At 41.7% G+C, this 12,406-nt stretch overlaps 1 protein-coding gene across 1 annotated transcript in view; it reads right to left on the bottom strand.

Annotated features, from left to right (window-relative positions):
• The window catches only part of LOC149462827 (rab GTPase-activating protein 1-like), a gene marked incomplete at its 3' end in the record, with an annotated part of 162,451 nt that overhangs the window by 117,064 nt on the left and 32,981 nt on the right, over nucleotides 1-12,406 (bottom strand). The window lies entirely within an intron of this gene.

The following is a 12,406-nucleotide window of genomic DNA, read 5'->3' as shown; positions in this document are numbered from 1 at the left end:
TGCAATGCGATGTATAAAGTTTCTTATCTTTCCTAATATGGTATTGCTTTTGGAATATTTTATGTGGGGTCAATTTAATACAATAGTGGCAATCAACAAGACAAAAAATAACAACCATCAATGCCAATGGCAGCCAAAAAAAACACGTCCTTGTTTGCCATGGGTAACCGTGCGTTGCGCTGCCTTCAACAGGTCTGAGGCTAGGTTCACATCTATGCAGGACGCGTTCAACCCGTTTCTGCATTGCGTTTTTGCACCTGCGGCTTTTTTTTTCTTGTTGCTAGGCAGATTTAAAATGCATCAAAAGGCAGAAAAAACACATCAAAAATGCACTACATGCTTTTCTGCAGCATTTCCACTTTAGTCTATAGAACCAAAATCGCAACTTTTTACATTAAAAAAAGTCCCTGACCCTTTCCAAAAACCGCACCGGGTGAAAAACGCGGAGATGTGAACATGTCCCATAGGAAATCCTGTTAAATGGACTGTACTGCGTTTCTGCAAAATACAAACACTGCAGAAATTGCTTAAGTTGTGAACCTAGGGTAATACAACACCTCTATTTGTTTCCAATGCTTCAAAAGTTTCTACATATTTCTGCGAGAGAAAAAAAAACGAACTACTCATAAAAAAAAGTCAAAAGAGTAAATTAAACCTTGAGAAGTGTACAAGGAGCACTGCCTGCCTCATTAGCACTTCGGTTTTTAATACAGGTACTGATGAGTCCACCCCTCTGCATTTTGTTGGTAATCTGGTGGACCTTGATCTCCTTTCCAAACTGTTCTGTAATGATGGCCATATACATTGTTTTGACCAATCTAGGTACAAGCAATCAACATACTGTTTCAATGATTATTATACTGAACAAAGAAACACACATTCCACTGAAAATATTATTTTTAAAAAATTCAGTTGCATATCTAAATCATCTATTAAACCTGATTGTTCAATCAATCTGTATTATGAATGGTTCTCTGACACATCTACAAATATTTGACTAATCAGAAGCAATCAACAAAACTCCACCATGACTGATCGACTTTTTTTTTCAATTCGATCAGTTTAGTCACATTAAATTATTGTTTGCATACACATGTGGCCATTATTAGAAGACATATTTGTTTCCAGCTCTGCAGCTGGAAAATTCTTTTCCATAGTAGAGGGTTTTGCTGTGCACTTTCCCCAGATGTTTTTGGCACTGCCCACCACAGTGTAGCTTGCCCACCCCGACAAGTCATTTATCTCCTCCTGAATGAACCAATGAATATGATTTTGCCCTGATCTCTATGGGCTGTATAAGCAGGGGGCAGAGGAAACATGAGGGGGTCCAACAATTAAAAATGAACAAATCATTTAAAATAAAAGTACAAAAACCACTTCCTCCCCCCACCGTATACAAATACATCTGGGATACATGTACATATGTAAACACGAAATGTTTGACACATATTAGGTATCTCCATGCACGATAGAAAAATTATTTTAGGACCATCATTCTGGTTTAATTCTAAAGTGATGAGCTTTTTTTATAATTTTTTTTTATACATTGCCGTAATTACAATTTCGGGTAGCACGGTTTTCAAAATGGTATGAGATTTGATCCTTAATACATTTAGTACCTATTAACTAGATACAGTTTTATCATTTATACATAAATTGGTTATGAAACCAGGAATACCTAATATCCCAATAGTTTTTATAACCTGTCTGCAAGCCTCATCTGTCTAATTAAACTTTCCTTTTAAAGAGATAACCTGTTCTTAATATAGATATTGGCATTCTATAATTGCTTTGTTTTTAATACTTTCTTTAATCGCTTGCCCTCCAGAGGATTTACCTCCCCTTCCTGACCATACCATTTTTTTGCAATACGGCGCTGCATTATTTTAAATGACAATTAAGCAGTCATGCAACACTGTACATAAATGAAAATTAAGTCTTTTTTCCCCACAAATAGAGCTTTCTTTTGGTGGTATTTGATCATCTCTGCGTCTTTTAATTTTTGCCCTATAAACAAAAAAAAGAAACAATTTTGAAAAAAAAAACAATATTTTTGACTTTTTGCTATAAAAAATATATATTCAATAAAAATTAAATAAAAAAACAACAACATTTCATCATAAATTTAGGCCAAAGTGGTTTATGTCAAAGTTATAGCATCTACAAATTGCGTTATATATACTAGAATTTTTATAATTTTTTTTTATACTAGTAATGGCGGCAATCAGCGACTTATAGCGGGACTGCAGCGGACATTCTAACACTGGGTGGGAACTAACTGCCACTGACATCCCCAGTGACACTAATACAGTAATCAGTGCTAATAAAAAGCACTGACACTGTACTAATGACACTGGGCAGGAAGAGGTTAACATCTGGGGCGATCAAAGGGTTCACTGTGTGCTGGGTGTGTTTTACAACAGAGACATGCTGTGCAGAGAAATACAAAGCAGTATGTCCTTGCTGACAGGAGAGAGATCTGTGTTGTTTACACACAAGTCTCTCCCCTGTCAACTTTCCCCGATGATCACCGAGTGCCGGCTAGGGAACTGACATCTCTAGCCGCCAATGGCAGTGCGGGTAGGGCGGCGTGCGTGTGCGCCCCCTACCCAGAAATACAAGTCACGTATATATACACACGTGATTTTGCGCAACCCTGCAGCAGTACTTCTACTATAGGGCCGCAGGCAAGCAGTTTAATCTTACCCTTATTATTTGTACTAGGATGTATTTTTCGTTTGGTTTATCTGTACAAATGTGTTTTTTGAACCACCAATTTCTTCTTAATAAAAAGTTTGTAAACAAAAATAAAGAGATAACCTGTTGATCGATCCTGACATATGGTAGGCCCTCCTTTGGGTGGCAACGATTTTCTGGGTCAAAGAGCCTATGCAGCGTTGCCACCACAGTGTGCATGCTCCCCCTCCTTTAGCAAACAAGCTGGGTCCATTCCTGGTTTCCTGTGTGAGCGTATTCCTCCCAGCTGCCCATGTAACAGGAGCAACACCCGTAGTAGGGTGGATCAAATGCCCGGCAGACAGCTCTGCTCCGCATATCCTGGGGGTGGATGTGAGAAAGCTGAAGAGACGTCACCAGGACACCTGACCTGCTTCAACTTAGCCCAGCCCTTGACCCAAAATGATCAAAAAAGAACAGAAGCGGTCAGAGGACCACACATTAAAAATTACAATGGCATTTATCTTATTATTTGTAAAGAGTTTGCTCTATAAATTAATGTCCGTGTATCCTTGGTTGGAAGATAGATGGGATCTACAACCATTTTAACAGAAAATTTACAGATCATTCTATGTTTGAGTGCCCTAAAAAAAAAAAAAAAATCAGACTCTTTGGCTTTACACAGGCTCTTCTTTAAATCCTCACAGTCGGGCCCCGCTCCGAAAAGTCACCAAGCCTATTCATTCCAATGGTAACGTCAACACCTCTAATACAGCAAAATGGTGGTTATACATCTAGCCTCTGAGCAAATGCTGCTAAATTTCCAAGGTTATCAGAGAAATTCAGAAAATCACAAAGCAAATTGCAGCAATTTTCAGGTCCATTCTTTTCAAGAACTATTCCTTTAGAAGAGCAGGCATTGTGGAACTACAAAAGAGTTGAGTATTACATCTAAGAGAGTTTTATGCTGGCCATAAAACAGCAAATTGTACTGCCTTCAGTCAGCTTTCAGGTGCAAGAAAGATTGGTCAGATCAATGTGACCTACAACTGACAATTTGTATGGGTATGGTAGAAATGGTGGTAGGTTGCGTTGATGCATTCAGTCATCTTTAAGATCAAAAAATGGTTTGCTAGAAAGTTCCAGGTGCATGGCCAGCATTACTGTTCAAAGTACTGTACATCTTATAGCACAGTTATAGTGTTACTAAACCCACAACAGTAAAATCAGTCTGTATATGCAGTAAAGCATGCTTGTTATACTCACTGTGGAACCTAAGGGGTTAATCCTCTGTATTGTGTAAAAAGGAGGTTAGATCCTGTCTTCTCTGATCCTCCCCTATTTCTACTGTCCCAAATCCATCTCCCGATAGAAGAGAGCCTTGGGGGCAAAGCTGCACATGCTCAGTTTGATGTGTATTGCTAGAGTTTATTTTTTCTTGGGAGGGTGCATGTGATCAGCACAGGGCTAAACAGCACTGACCAGACAGAGAGTCAAGGGTCCTACAGCCTCAGAAGACAATCAAAGGAGAATTAAAACTCCTCCTACAAGCTTTTACCAGTTCTCTCCTGGACACTGTTAGAAGTCACTGCTATATACTGCTGATGAGAAAAGGTATTTAGCAGTTTATACTGTATTTACAAAAATAATTGCACTTCCATGTTCTGTGTACTGTGGGAGATCAGACATATTGAATTCAGGGTCATGGGTTTAGTAATACTTTAAAAATTGTGGAGACCCCTGCTATAGATTAAACAAAGTGCCAGTTTACTGTCCTTAAGAATTTTGAGGGGCCGCACTGTGACCATCTGGATTAGAAAATGACCCAGCGTCAGTTGGAGTAAACCATGCCCCATCCTTGGTGTCATTGGTAGTGTGGCGGAACTGTTCCACCTGGGCTTCCTAGTGCAGAGGGATGCATCTCAGCCAATGGTCCCCTTTTCTGGCAAGTCTTCCAGTGCTCTGCCAAGGCAGTTATTACAGCTCAAAACCAATCCTTCCCTGATATCCCAAACCACGAGTCGGAACTTCGTGTAGGGTGAAATGAATGAATCTTTATTAAACACTGCTCAGTATATACAGCTTCACCCCCACCCGACAGCCTGGCACCGGGTTTTCCCCACCCACAACAAAACCCTACAACCAACAATACAGTATGAACTCTATAGAAATGAAAGACTACAAGGTCACATTTCCCTAAACAAACAGTGTAGAATTCCTGTCTACATAACAGCTGCTAACTTATACAGCTTTACAAAGGGGAGAAAACTGAAACAGAAAAGGGAAAAATGTTATCACAAAGGTATGGTTCGTCACAGGTAGGAATAGTGCTCCATAATTGGTGTCATTGGTAGAAATTGTGTCCCGTCATTGGCGTGATGGGGAGGAATAGTGTCCCATCACTGATGTAATTGGGAGGAACTGTGCCCCATTACTGGCTTCATTTGGATGAATTGTACTCAATCATTGGGCTTCATTGTTGGTGTCATTGGGAGGAACTGTGCCCGATTGTTGGTGTCATTGGGAGGAACTGTGCCTCATCATTGCCATCATTGGGAAGAATTGTGTCCCATCATTGGTAGAAATTGTGCCCTATCATTAGTGCCATTGGGCCCCATCATTGGTGTCATTGGGAGCAACTGTGCCCCATTATTGGTGTCGTTGAATGAAATCGTGCCCCAAGGGCCGAATAAAAACAAGCAAAGGACCGCAGTTTGGAGACCACTGCTCTACAGGAATCATCTGCCCTTACTCAAGATGGCCGCAGCTAGAAATTATAGAGGGGGGGGGGTTTCAAAGGGATTTCTCAACAAAATAACGCATGGAGACATGGACGGGTAGGGGAGTTTGCTTTAAATATTAACAATGAATTAAATAGGCTCTGAAGAAGAGGCGTTTTCCTTGAAATGCGTCGGCCACCTGCTGTCCAGGGGCTTCTGGTCTCCCATCAGACCATCCACAGGGGTTCCTGTACCATACTGCTATCTAGTGTGACATACTTCCCGCATTTATCTGATTTTACACCATTTTATTTTTGTGAGTATTCACCTTTTATTAATAAACCCCATTTTTAAGGTAATGCAGTAGGCCCGTGCGCCTTCTTTTTTGTCTTTTATGTACAATGAATTAAATAGTGTTTTCGGTTTGTGGTGCTCAGATACAGTTTAGTTCCACTTTAAGAACAATGAAGACTGTTCATTCATTTAGGACAGGGGTCTCCAAACTGTCTAAACAAAGGGCCGGTTTACTTTTCTTCAGACTTTAGGAGGGCTGGAATGGCCAGTGGGAGTAGAAAATGTCCCAGCATCAGCAGGTGTGAAAAAAACAAAAAACAAAGTGCTTGTAGTCAGTGCAAGGAGGAATAGTGTCTAGTCATTGGTATTAGTGGGAGGAATAGTGTCCCATCAATGGTAACAGTGGGAGGAATAGTGCCCCATCATTGGTAACAGTGGGAGGAATAGTGCCCCATCATTGGTAACAGTAGGAGGAATAGTGCCCCATCATTGGTAACAGTAGGAGGAATAGTGCCCCATCATTGGTAACAGTAGGAGGAATAGTGCCCCATCATTGGTAACAGTAGGAGGAATAGTGCCCCATCATTGGTAACAGTAGGAGGAATAGTGCCCCATCATTGGTAACAGTGGGAGGAATAGTGCCCCATCATTGGTATTAGTGGGATGAATAGTGCTCCATCATTGGTAACAGTGGGAGGAATAGTGTCTAGTCATTGGTATTAGTGGGAGGAATAGTGCCCCATCATTGGTATTAGTGGGAGGAATAGTGCCCCATCATTGGTAACAGTGGGAGGAATAGTGCCCCATCATTGGTTTTAGTGGGATGAATAGTGCTCCATCATTGGTTTTAGTGGGAGGAATAGTGCCCCATCATTGGTAACAGTGGGAGGAATAGTGCCCCATCATTGGTAACAGTGGGAGGAATAGTGCTCCATCATTGGTAACAGTGGGAGGAATAGTGCCCCATCATTGGTAACAGTGGGAGGAATAGTGCCCCATCATTGGTAACAGTGGGAGGAATAGTGCCCCATCATTGGTAACAGTGGGAGGAATAGTGCCCCATCATTGGTGACAGTGGGATAACTAGTGCTCCATCACTGGTGTCAAGGGGAGGAATAGTGCCCCATCATTGGTGTAAGTGGGATGAATAGTGCCCCATCATTGGTATCAGAGGAAGGAATAGTGCCCCATCCTTGGTATATCTTGGAGGAATAGTACTTAATTGTTTATATTAGTGGGAGGAACTGTGCCCCACCATTGGAGTCAGTGGAAGGAAAAATGCCCCATAGTTGGTGCCAGTGGTGTCTCCTTATTGGTATCAGTGGGAGGAATAGTACTCCGAGCGCCGGATAGAGGCAAGCAAAGGGCCGCAATTAGGAGACCACTGCTTTAAGAGAAGAAAAGGGGCCACAATCATTCAAGAGTCACTTGGTGGCCCTAAGCCACAGGATTCTAGAGCATGACACTGCCAATGAATGTCACATGAAGGGAAATGATCCAAAAGAACTTTTTCTATTACACTTTAGCAATTAGAAAATCAGCTTGAATATCCGTCATTTTTTTCTCCTGAACAAATGTATACAGACATATCCAATCTGCAGATGAACACACACATCATGATTTGTTAATTGTATGACCCTCTGCAGACCATACCAATTTAGGAGAATTAAAATGTGATGACTCAGCGATCGTTCCTATTCTCTGTACCGATGTATTGTGGCCTCAGTCCCCCCCCCCCCCAGGAGTGCGCAAAAACACTTCAATGCACAAAAAAGTGCAAGTGAACACACAAAAAAAATGCACCTAAAAGCGTGTCTTGTGTCCACCCCTCCCCAGAAGGTGTAGGACCTTACCCTGACCACCCCTTGGGTGCAAGGCTCCTGACTGGGACAAGGTTCAACTGTGTCCACCTAGCCCAGGCTCTTTGGACTTTCTAATCTATGGGCCAGTTTTCTGTCCTTCAGACTTTAGGGAGCCATAGTGTGGGGTAATCAAAGCCCTACCATTGGTATTAGGGGGAGAAATAATTGGTGTCAGTAATAGTGCCTCCTTGCTGGTATCAGTGGGGGGAATGGTGCCCCGTTGTAGGTGTCAGTGGAAGGAATAATGCCTCAATGGCCGGATAAAGACAAGCAAAGGGCTGCATCTGGCTCCTGGGCTGCAGTTTGGAGACCCCTGATCTATAGCTTTCTACAGTCTAACCAAGAGTTTATTATTTGTTATTATCATTTCACAAAAATAATATAGCGACAACAGTTTGCGCAGTGCTTTATAAAACAAAGGGAGGCAGTGCAGTTACAGCATAATTCAATACAGGAGTTCAGTAGGGCCTTGCCTGTGAGAGCTTACAATCTAAGGAAGGGTCAAGTAACTGTGAAGTGATGGCAAAAAGAGTAGGGAATGGTAAAAACTTGTTTTTTTATTTCCTTTGTGTCTCTGGGGAAATTTCCCCTCACTTCTTGCGTAGCACCCAGGTCACATCAAGCCCGACTTTTAAATCGTGCAACTTCACTGTAAGTCGCACAATTTCAAAGTCGGGGGCCATGCTGATTTCAGGTACGATTTGCAAGACATCTGACACAGATGTCTATGCAAATCGCACCAAAAGTAGTGCAAGTACTACTTTATAAATCAATGCGGCTCCAACCAAGTCGGAACCGCACTGATTTGACCGCTATAACTGCGGACAATAGGGTGCAACTTGGAATACGATTTGCAAGTCGCATGCCAAGTCGCACCCAGTGAGACCAGTGTGTTAGTGATCTTACAAGAAGTCCCTCTAAAGTTAAGCTGGTCACGCACAGGTATTTTTTTTTTCAGCCAAAGGTCAAACAGATTTGCTTTGCAGCTGTCAGAATACACGTACAACCGTTGATTGATGGAAAATTTAGCAACACATCCCTTCGACAGAAGTCAAATAAACAATCTACTTCTATTGAGCACACACTGATTGAAAATCAGCTAGTCCCTTGCTGGAACAGCAAAATCGTTATCAGTGTATTGACCAACTTAATGGAAAATCTCCTGGTTGACCATTTTTCAACCCAACAGACATTCTCCTAATGCGTTTCGCCCTACCCACCAGGGCTTAGTCCTTTATGATACGTTCATCCTACCCACCAGTGCTTAGTTCTTTATGATACGTTCATCCTACCCACCAGGGCTTAGTCCTCTACGATACATTCATCCTACCCAACAGGGCTTAGTCCTCTATGATACGTTCGTCCTAACCACCAGGGATTAGTCCTCTGACTAAGCCCCGGAGGTTGGGGTGAAATGAGTTTGGCTGAGTCCATACACTTTAATGAGCATGAGGTTGATCGGGAGGCATCCTTCTTTCCACATGCCAACACTGGACGTCTACTCCCTTATCAGCAGGGACTTAAAGACATCTCCAGCAGCACTACATGTTCTATCGAGTTGCAACAGAGATTCCCATTAGAAGATTTCCTCAATATTTTTGTTCCGCAACAACATTAACATTTTAGAATTCTCATTGCTTTCTGACTAGTAACAGTTGTCATCGAGTCAAACAAATGAATGGGATAATCTTCTCGAGAAATGGATGGGATAAACTTCTCGAGTACGGACACCGACAGTAGCACATCTCCACTCTTTTCGAAAACAAAAAATAAATAAGTTTCGGCTTTAGATACCCTTTATCTTTACCACTGCAGATTCTTTTAATTCCCGTGGGACAGGTATAGTTAATCTCTTTCGCGCCACCCTATAGCAGAAATACTGCTACAGGGCAGCACGGGTGTGCAAAATCACGTATATATTATTATTAGACAGTATTTATATAGCGCCAAAAGGTTTGCTCAGCGCTGTACATTTAGTGGGGGACAGTACATGAGACAATACAGTAACAATACAATACACGAGGGGTTCGAGGGCCCTGCTCTTTGGAGCTTACAATCTAGGAGATACATACATGTGATTTTACATTTCCGGGTAGGGGGCGTGTGCGCTGTACCCGCATCGCCATTTGCGGCCTCGGCTGTCAATCACCAGGTCCTGGCTGGTGATTACTTGCCGGCACCTGGTGATTACCTAGTATTACCTAGGGGGGAGAGAACTGTATGTAAACAATACAGTTCTCTCCCCTGTCAACTCCTGCACACTGCTTTGTATGGCTCTGCATAGTAGAGCCATACAAAGCAGTGTGCTTACAGTGGAAAGCACAGACACAGCCCCGTAGTAAAACACACACAGCACATAGTTAACCCTTTGATCACCCCTCATGTTAACCCCTTCCTGACCAGTGCCATTAGTACAGTGTCAGTGCTTTTTATTAGAACTGATCACTGTATTAGTATCACTGAGCATTTCAGTGACACCAAGTCAGTTCCCCCCAGTGTCAGAATGCCCACCGCAGTCCCGATATAAGTCTCTGATCGCCGCCATTACTAGTAAAAAATAAATAAATTCCAGTATATATAGCGCCATTTGTAAATGCTATAACTTTCATGTAAACCAATTAATTTACACGTATTGGAATTTTTTTTTTTTTTAGCAAAGACATGTAGCAGAATAGATTTGCCCTAAATTTATAGTGAAATATGATTCTTTTTTTTTTTTACATTTTATTGGACATGTTTAATAGCAAAAAGTCAAAATTAAGGTTTTCTTTTCTCAAAATTGTCAGTCTTTTTTTGTTTATAGCGCAAAAAATAAAAAATGCAGAGGAGATCAAATACCACCAAAAGAAAGCTCTATTTGTGTGGGGAAAAAAAAAGGACGTAAATTTAATATGAGTGCAGCTTTGCATGACCACGCAATTGTCAGTTAAATTAACACAAAAAATGGCCTGATCAGGAGGGGGGGAGGGGGGGTAAATCCTCTGGAGGGCAAGTGGTTAATCTTTACATGTTGTTAAGATGACTGTTATTTGTCTAATGAGCAGATTTCTCAGTGCATGTTCCCCTCCATAATGTAATTACATTTTCAGAGCAGGCTCTCATTGAAATGATGAGGTTTCCTGGATGAATTAATATCCCAGGTCTCTGCCATGGCAGCCCAGTGTCTTCTCATCCGTGACTCACCACTGTTTGTATTTAAGCCACAAAACTGCAGCTAGGCGGCTGCCCTTAATAACAAGGCTGGCAGCTTTAGTCAGCCACGACTATATTCCAGTATTTATGTGATGCAATGTTCTATCCCGGATAGTGATGGTGTAATCACATCTGTATATAATGCATGCCTGGATAGGAGGCCTGTCAAATATCAGGCTTGTACAAGACCTGTTTATATAGCTGTGGTGGGTAGAGTTCAATGCGTTTACCACAACAAGGTTACTTTACGCTGAAGGCATCCAAGACAGAAAAGTGGCATTCATGTAGAAAAGTACCAGAATTTAAAGAATAAACAGCACCCGCTCTGCCCAAAGAAACAATTAACCTTGTGAAATTATAAATACAGCTGCTGTCATAAAACAAAATAAATTGTCTCAGCTCAAAATAAGCCCCTACTTGAATATAAAGGCAAGACAGTACTTATAATATGTGTTACAACCACAAATGTGCAACTTGTGAACATAAGAAATATACAGGCGTACCTCGGTTTCCCATAGGAATGCATTGAAAGCCAATTAATCCGTTCCGGAGGTCAGAAAAAGGTAAAAAAAAGTCCAATGACGCCGTAGACCACCAGTAAATGCAGTTGCCGGTTATCGGCTGCACTTTCCTCACGCTGTGAAAGTACTGTCGATAACCGGCAATTGACAGAGGACGGATCAGCACCGATCATCAGGGCACTGATGTTCAGCGGCCTGATGATCAGTACCCAGCAGTGCCACCCACCAGTGCCCATCAGTACCTAGTAGTGCCACCCACCAGTGCCGCCAGTCAGTGCCCATCAGTGAAGGAGAAAAATTACCTCTTTGCAAAATTTTATAATAGAAAAAAAAAAAACACCCAGCAATGATTAAATACCACGAAAAAAAGCTCTATTTGTGTGAAAAAATTTCATATGGGTACAGTGTTGCATGACCGCATAATTGTCATTCAAAGTGCGAGAGTGCTGAAAGCTGAAAATTGGCCTGGGCATGCAGGGGGTATAAGTGCCTGGTAGGCAAGTGGTTAAAGGCATAAATACTGTACAGGGACACGATTAAAAATTTCCAGAATGGCTCCAAAACTCGATGCAAAAACCGCTTCAACACCTCCACACTTGTCGCCACGTGCTACCCACAGAGTCCAGTATGCACAGGGCTGGAGCTATAAATCTCCCATTCGCAATTCATCGTGGGGAAACTCGCTTCGAATTGCGAAAAAAATTTGTAAAGGCATTGAGAACCAATTAATCTATTCCGGAGGTCAGAAAAACGTTAAAAAAAAAAAAAAAAAAAGTCTTATCTGTTCAAAACGCTTTATAAAGTGCACTTTAAAAGGCACGGGGCCAGCACTATAAACTTCCCTGGCGCAATGCATCCTGGGAAAACTTGCTTTGAATTGCAAAAAAAATAAAAAATCGTAAACCGAGGCATTATTTTCAATGGATTGTCATTAGTAAACCCAAAATTACGTTAACTGAGGCATTCGTAAACCAAGGTACGCCTGTATAAGCAATTACCGTCCCATACTGACCCCTTGTGAGTAACAAGAAAGTCAAATTGCGCTTCCATATACTGGCTGCTCCCATGCGCTGAATCAGAATAGACTCAATATTTACTGAATGTATCATATGCTGGATCCTCCATCAATATTAAAAGTACT

Source organism: Staurois parvus, unplaced genomic scaffold (assembly GCF_062004578.1).
Source record: "Staurois parvus isolate SC_StPar_1 unplaced genomic scaffold, SC_StPar_1.0 ptg000166l, whole genome shotgun sequence".
Lineage (NCBI taxonomy): Eukaryota > Metazoa > Chordata > Amphibia > Anura > Ranidae > Staurois > Staurois parvus.
The sequence above is the reverse complement of the archived record's forward strand: the minus strand, read 5'-3'. Positions and strand labels throughout refer to the sequence as shown.